This window comes from Schistocerca americana, unplaced genomic scaffold, assembly GCF_021461395.2.
Source record: "Schistocerca americana isolate TAMUIC-IGC-003095 unplaced genomic scaffold, iqSchAmer2.1 HiC_scaffold_17, whole genome shotgun sequence".
NCBI lineage: Eukaryota > Metazoa > Arthropoda > Insecta > Orthoptera > Acrididae > Schistocerca > Schistocerca americana.
The window spans coordinates 1,466,709-1,475,693 of record NW_025725790.1 but is presented as its reverse complement, the minus strand read 5'-3'; positions in this window follow the sequence as shown (position 1 = coordinate 1,475,693).

Sequence of the window (8,985 nt, the reverse complement as noted above, 5' to 3'; positions counted from 1 at the left end):
TAGAAACCAGATCCTCCGATGTATGACCTGATGCAGCACCTTGCAGAGAGTTAATTCAGCTTTTAACCACACGAGTGTCCAGAAGTGCAGTCATTGCCCACAACACATAAGCAGAAGGCTACTATGAATGGCATTTCCATCCAACTGGGAGTGCCTGTCCACACATTCGTACTCCTGCTTCTAGCCTGACAAATTTCAATTCTGCTGTGCGAATATCACCAGTCACATCTTGCAGCAGTGATGACAGGACCCACCACTACCTGAAGATGACGAACAGTTGTGTTGGTGAAATATTGCGAGGCTTGCACAAAGTTATTCAGTGGCCAATCTGAGAAGATTTGTATACATTATTTTTCTGTGACACAGGTATTGTGCAGCAAAATGTGATAACTTTCTGCATTTGCCTTTTTGTAAATTTCAAAATACCCCAAAAATTGGTGAGAAACACTGAACATATGACGTAACCAGATGACATACCCCACAGCATGTGCAGCAGTCGGGGTTGAGTGTAAAGGAATGATTGAGCAGTGCAATACTTTCATTTGAGAAAACAGAGCAAATTTCAAAACATTTTGTAAATATGATCTGTTGTAAATGTAGATGTTACAAAATTACTGTCCCTGCTGTAATCAAGCAAAAGCAGTTCTGATTTTGTGTTTTTTGCTTCTGTCACTTCTCTTTTTGTTTACAGACATTAGTTAGTAAAGAAAACAAAGGTCATTTAATGGCGATGATGCTATTCTGAAGTTTACACTCATCTACTTGTTATGCAATATGGTAGGTTTTCATTGTACTGTACTTTGCAAGAAATCAAGGAAACTGCAAGACCGATAAATAAAATAATACACATCAATATAAATACATAATTGTTTAACACAATGAAAAAATACTGCCTGCCAGATGCAAGACGCAAATCCTGAACGCCATCACTAAAGTCGCACACATGTATCCGTAGCCACAACGATATCAATACTTGACTTGGGTTGGGATGATCAAGTGTGACAGACCAAGAGGCTCAACCACTGCAAGCATGGCAAGGTACATCATCTGGTGACATTTGTCATTCACTTTTGACACATTTCCCAACATTTGTATCGTATCCAACATTTGTAATCCCATGTGTCTTGTATTAAATTACTTGTCTCAGGGTCATCTACAGTGCTTTGGAGGTTTTTAAATGTTAATACGCATCACCCTGTGTGTGTGTGTGTGTGTGTGTGTGTGTGTGTGTGTGTGTGTGTGTGTGTGTGTGTTTATATATATGAAACAAATACTAACAAAGAGACAGAGGGCCTGGTGAGTACTTACCTCAGCTCAGTACAGCCGATAGATACACAAAACAGAACAGAAAATTGACGTATCCTAGCTTTCGGAACTTCGTTCCTTCATCAGGGAGGAGAGAGGGGAAAAAAGGGGAAGAAGGGAAAGTGGATTCAGTTATTCACAACCCAGGTTATGAAGCAACAGGGGAAAGGTAAACAGGGAGGGTAGCAAAGATGGAGGCATGGATGTCAGAGGGAAGCCAAAGATATTCTACTGTAATTACTGTGCCACCTTCAAACCAAGGAGGATGAATACAGAAGTAAAGAGGTACATAGTATAAAGATAAACACAACTATGTAGGATAAAAAGATGCGTGAATGGCTAAAGAGGAAAGGGAAAGAGGAGAAGACTAAAGAGTAAATGGGAGTGAGGTTGGTTAACATAGGTTCAGTCCAGGGGGATGGCGGGATGAAAGGATGTGTTGGAGTGCAAGTTCCCATCTCCGCAGTTCCGAGGTACTGGTGTTGGGTGGGAGAAGCCAAATGGCACATATGGTGTAGCAGGTTCCTAGGTCCCTAGAATTATGCTGGAGGGCATGCTCCGCTACTGGGTATTGGACATCTCCTAGGTGGACAGTTCGTCTGTGCCCATTCATGCGCTCAGCCAGTTTAGTTGTCGTCATACCAATGTAAAAGGCTGTGCAGTGCAGGCATGTCAGCTGATAAATGACGTGCTGTCTCACATGTGGCCCTGCCTTGAGTTGTGTATGTTATACCAGTAGCGGGGCTGGAGTAGTTGGTTGTGGGGGGATGCATGGGGCAGGTTTTGCATCGGGGTCGGTTACAGGGGTAGGAACCGCTGGGTAGAGAAGGTGGTCTGGGAATATTGTAGGGTTTGACAAGGATGTTACGGAGGTTAGGGGGTCGGCAAAAGGCAACTCTGGGTGGTGTGGGGAGAATATTGTCAAGGGATGATCTCACTTCAGGGCTTGACTTGAGAAATTCATATCCGTGGCGGAGTAATTAGTTGATGTATTCGAGGCCAGGATAATATTGGGTGACAAGGGGGATGCTTCTGTGTGGTCTGGGGGTAGTAACATTGTTGTTGGTTGGGGAGGAATGTATTGTTTGGGAGATCTGTTTGTGGACAAGGTCTACAGGATAGTTGTGGGAGAGGAAAGCACTGATATATAATATAATACAGGGAAACATTCCAAATGGGAAAAGTATATCTAAAAACAAAGATGATGTAACTTACCAAACGAAAGCGTTGGTATGTTGATAGACACACAAACAAACACACACACAAAATTCAAGCTTTCGCAACCCACAGTTGCTTCATCAGGAAAGAGGGAAGGAGAGGGAAAGACGAAAGGATGTGGGTTTTAAGGGAGAGGGTAAGGAGTCATTCCAACCCTGGGAGTGGAAAGACTTACCTTAGGGGGGAAAAAGGACAGGTATACACTCGCACACACACACACACACACACACACACACATATATCCATCCGCACATATACAGACACAAGCAGGGTATATGTGCGGATGGATATGTGTGTGTGTGTGTGTGTGTGTGTGTGTGTGTGTGTGTGTGTGCGAGTGTGCGTGTGTGTGTGTGTGTGTGTGTGTGTGTGTGTGTGTGTGTGTGTGTGGCACACTGGTCTGAACTATGCAGCCTTCAAATGGAAGTTTTTTGATCACTCCTTATTTTGCACCCTGCCACCTTGGCAATATGTACCGCAATTCATCAGACAGACGACCTTCCTGCATGCTTCGAGCATCCCCTGGTGCTGTTCCGAACCAATGCTAATCTTTGTAACTGTGACGAGCAGTGTGCAGATTGCATCTTTGTATCCCACAAAGAGGTGACAGTTCCCAGTGGCATGAATGGTTACTGTTTATTGAATGTCACTGAGTTGGTGAGTCATTTGCTACATTGTGGCCCACCTGTTCGCTGCTAAAGCCATGCTAGTCAGTGGTAACCCCTGCCAATGATATCCTGTTGCCCATAGCAGTTCACTCTGCTGATTGTGGTAGTATTTTCCTTGAGTAAATCTGCTCACAGTACACCTTTGACACTGTGGTACAAGAAAGCCCAATGACTACACACCCTTATAGAATAAGTGTCTCGAGCCATGGTTACCCACGATATGGCAGTGATAAAATCACCCTGTGATCAACTGTCACACTGCAGCTGTAAGCTGCACCTCCTTTTTCAGAATACTCAGGTTTATTAATTTGAAGTAAATCAGATCTTTTGCAGGAAGATTTAACAAAAAGAGCACATCCACGAAAGGATGAAACCATGTCTAATTAACTGGAACACAAAATTAATAATTAGTGGTGACAAAGATCCTCTGCAATAAAAAATAATGTCCACTTACTTCATGTATTAGTCTTCAAGTGACAGAATATATGTAACTGTGTCCTTCTTATTTACACTGATTAAACAATGGAAATTCCAGGTAGGAATATCAACAGTGCAGGGAAAGATAGATCACTATTTACCGTAAAGAAAACAAAGTTGAACACAGGCACAACACACAAGCAAGCACTCCACGCGCGCACGCACGCACACACACACAGAGAAAAAAAAACTGCCAAGTCCAGCAGCTAGGGGCAAGCTACTGGAGTTGTCAGTCATATGTGTGTGACATGTGCTTGCCTGTGTGTATGAATGTGTGTGTTTCTCTGTATCTCTTTTGCTGATGAAGGCTGTGACCGAAAGCTTTGTGTAAGTGCCTTTTTAATTGTGCCTGTCTACAATGTAACATGTCTGCTTTACAGTAAGCAGCAATCTATGTTTTCCTATATTTTTCATTTACACAGATGTAATTAACAAATCAGAGTCTATTTATTCCAGAGAAGTGACAGTTTGTTCATGACAGTTCAGCACAAATCTGATTTTTTATATACAGCAAGGCTACCTATAAATTATTCTGTGTGCCAGTGTTCATGCTGACTATAGGGATTCACACGGATCATGTGTAATTTGACATCTGGTCCTGTAAACTTACTTCTGCTCAACGTGAAAAATTCTCCAATCCACATTTTATAATTAACCTGAACATATCAAATAATGCACCCTTCGATATAACTGCTTATTGTCCACTTCCCATCACTCTATTCCCAATGTCAACCCAATTGACCTCTTCTTCTAATCCAAAAACCATGGTTGACTCAATGTTTGCTATTGCAAGCTATTGCTATTGCAGCACAAAAGTGCCAGAGGCACCAGTAATGATTTATAATTAAAAATACTAGAAAGTAAGGCTCACTGGTCCGTACATGCTAAGACAAACACTACAAGTGTCTAAGACACCGCGCTCTCACACAACAAGTACAAGGTCTGAATACATTCCATTTACGATACACTAAACTGTTTCATTCACGGTGCAATATACATACTCTCTCCCCAATAAACAGAATAGTTATAACTCAATTGTTCACAAGTGTATATTATGACTCTTGCCACAGCTATGCAGTCAGTATGCCACAGGGGTGCCATAGAAAGGGATCAGGTTCAATTCCTTGTAGAGCCGGGAAATTCTGCTCGGTGGACGGACTGGAATAGGGTACACTCTGCTTGTAGTTCCAGCTGAGGAGCTACTCAAGTGAGAAGCAGTGTCTTCAACTTCTGGAAGTTGATAACAGCCTGGAGAGTTGTATACTGACCCCCTAACTCTCCATAGATATATAGTAGAGGACATCTCTCGAAGGGCATTGCGTGGTCTTCTGGGCCCAATGCAGAGTTCCTTTATCAATGTATATTGTATATCACCACTTGTACACACTCATCAGCACAGTACCATATTGTCTCTTCGCGTGGCAAATTTTTATTCCCTTGTTTCCAGATCAAGATTTTTCCACTTCCTCTTCTTCTCTTCTTCTTCTTCTTCTTCTTCTTTTTTTTTTTTTTTTTTTTTTTTTTTTTTTTTTTTTTTTTTTTTTTTTGTACTTGTACCACACATATTCCACACGGTTTATGCTCACTCCTTCAATGATACTTCCTATCTACCTCTAGTGTCCGAGTTGTCCCTGCTTTCCTGCGTGTTTGTTGGTTTAAACACCCTTGTTTCAAAAGAGAGTGACAGCTTCGATACAGTCTTGTCAACATTTTGTATTTTTATTTAGCAATTATTGTTTGAGCCTTATAGGCGAATGTCACAAGATATTGTCAACCACTGCATTCACTAGATTGGAATGGGGTTCATGGTAACTTATCAATTCATTTTTTAAGTTGCTGTTATCTTTTTCATCCTATCTTGGACTAGCTTTTCCATACTCCCACTCTATTTTACGTAGTCAAACAGTTATCTGCCCTTGCAAACTTGCTCCTTTACTACCAAGTTAACTAATACTGGGCAGCCTAACAGAAGTTCCAATATCCAGTCTTTCACCACAATTCACCTACACACACTTTTCACTCACTGATTTTCTTTTTTCAATGTCATAAATATTTTGCTTTCACAGACTGCTGTGCTATGAACATAAAATTGTAGGAACATCTGCCTCACAGGTCATTTTTTTTTTTTTTTTAATTAAAGAATATGTTCCTTGCTTATTCCTATTTGCTTCTGATACATTTCCATTCTCACTTTTATTTTGTTTTGATCCATTTCTTTTTTCTTTGATAGACAAGTCGAACAACAATGGCAATATGTTGCAGCCCCTTGTGTTTCACCCTACTTACTACGAACTTACTTTTCTTAGCTTCCAATTTTATTAGTCATTTGGTTTTTAAGATACTTAAATTAATTGTTTGACCCTGTATTTTTATATCTTATTTTACCTTCGGTTGATAAAGGATTTCTGGTATGCTCACAAAGAGAGAGCTGATTCTTCCCACCCCTCACCCCCCTTACCTTGTCCTGAAGCAAACTTATCGCCAAGTATCTTGCAGTTTTTTTCCTATTATTAATCTCTTAGTCTAGTCATCAATTTAAAAGTGTCAGTTGTTGGTCCCATTGTCTAATAATTTGTACATTTATACACATGAAGTTCCAATTTTTATTTGGAACATATAGACTCTGATAATCATGAATCACAGTTCAAATGGCTCTGGGCACTATAGGACTTAACATCTGAGCCAAGGCAGGATTCAAACCTGCGACCGTAGCAGTCACGCAGTTCTGGACTGAAGCGCCTAGAACCGCTCGGCAACAGTGGCTGACGAATCATAGTTACCATCACATGGACAGAAATATTGTGTTAACTTTATTACAACATAGGGACATAACTAAAAATGTCTTTACATAATTTCCAGTTCTGATTACTTTCCTTTAATTTAATCTCACAAATAGGTTAGTGTAACATGATGTTGACAGAGGCAAATTATATATACTCACAAATTATTTAGCTAGAGGTATCTGGTTTGTATGTCTGGGAGGGAGGAGGGTGCAAGCTGAAAACTTCAAGAAAAGATTACTCATTTCATACCTGCTGGATTTAACTGCAGTTTATCTCTTCCATATACCAACCACATACCTAATGTGCATGGCAAACAGTTTGAAAGTATTATTCTATACTCAGCATTTGGAACTATCAGTTCCTTAATGAGAGAGGAAAGAGGGATAAGTTTCTGAAGGTCTCAAAGGTCACTCGGACGCCATGACTAATGTGAGGACAAGAGGAACAAATGTGTCTATAAGAAGTTTTGGAATTTCACATCCTGGAGGTAAAATACTGATCAGTCTGTCAGTCTTCTAGTAATTTTATGGTTTCCTCACATGAATTTTCACTTGGACACGATTATTCTATGTTTCATCACTCACCTGAGAGATATCTCTGAATTCCCAAAGAGAGACACCTTCAAATTGCCATCAGCTGTTATCCGTAAACGGTTGCACGTGCCACAGAAGTGTTCACTCATTGAGGTAATAAATCCCACATGTCCCTTGAAGCCCGGCACATGGTATGCCTGCAAAAAGAAATTGTAAGAAAATAGCTACTGCTGTTGTGAAAATACTATAAATGTGTTGCTCACCAAGTGGAGGAAGGAGAAAATGTGCATTAAGGGGAGTTTGAACGCCATATCCTGACAATGTTAAATTTAGTGACTTAACTTCCCCGTATTTCAGGAACAACTGTAGCCATTGACAAGAAACTTTTACAGGACATTAAACTATATGTTCTGAGTCTTACAATAATTGCATTTCAGCCACTGCTTTTGGAAATACAATTTTTTAATCACACAGTTAAAATTTTGTGTACTTTTTTGTATGTTATTCTAAATAATTTTATTTATACATAACATTATGTTCTTCTTTTAGTTCAGAAGGCTCAGGATACATACTGAAAATTTGAATTCGCTATTCGAATTAGTTACTGAGATTTAGGGAAAAATGCAAGACAAAATGTAAATTTTCAGGAAGAGTTTTTAAAGTTTTAATAGACTGTAACTCAATATATGCTTAACATTTTATTTTTAGTCACTCAGAAGCACCCTGCACCATACTGTATATCATCCTCTTGATCTTTTTTAAGTTTTTTCTTGTTTTCTTCTTTCTGGACTCCGTAGTGGCCAACTGTGCTGCATACTCTGCTTTACCAGTGCAAACCTTGTCCATCCATTCAAATTCTCTGATGCAGTTTGCTCCAGAATTAATTCCCATATGTTGTAGCACTTTCACGCTACCAATGTTGCCATCATTAAAAGCAATAACAGCATGACTGACCCCCACTTTAGTGTCTTCATTACAAGAAAAACATTTTTTGGTCTACATCTACATCTACATCCATACTCCTCAAGCCACCTGATGGTGTAGGGTACCTTGAGTACCTCTATTGGTTCTCCCTTCTATTACAGTCTCGTATTGTTCGTGGAAAGAAGCATTGTCGGTATGCCTATGTGCGGGCTCTAATCTCTCTCATTTTATCCTCATGGTCTCTTTGCGAGATATACGTAGGAGGGAGCAATATACTGCTTGACTCCTCGGTGAAAGTATGTTCTTGAAACTTCAACAAAAGCCCGTACCGAGCTACTGAGCATCCCCCCTGCAGAGTCTTCCACTGGAGTTTATCTAACATCTCTGTAACTCTTTCGCGATTACTAAATGATCCTATAACGAAGCATGCTGCTCTCTGTTGGATCTTCTCTATCTCTTCTATCAACCCTATCTGGTACGGATCCCACACTGCTGAGCAGTATTCAAACAGTGGGCAAACAAGTGTACTGTAACCTAATTCCTTTGTTTTCGGATTGCATTTCCTTAGGATTCTTCCAATGAATCTCAGTCTGGCATCTGATTTACCCACGATCAACTTTATATGATCATTCCATTTTAAATCACTCCTAATGCATACTCCCAGATAATTTATGGAATTAACTGCTTCCAATTGCTGACCTGCTATATTGTAGCTAAATGATATGGGATCTTTCTTTCTATGTATTTGCAGCACATTACACTTGTCTACATTGAGATTCAATTGCCATTCCCTAAACCATGCATCAATTCGCTGCAGATCATCCTGCATTTCAGTACCATTTTCCATTGTTGCAACCTCTCGATATACCACAGCATCATCCGCAAAAAGCCTCAGTGAACTTCCGATGTCATTCACAAGGTCATTTATGTATATTGTGAATAGCAACGGTCCTACGACACTCCCCTGCAGCACACCTGAAATCACTCTTACTTCGGAAGACTTCTCTCCATTGAGAATGACATGCTACGTTCTGTTATCTAGCAACTCTTCAATCCAATCACATAATTGGTCTGATA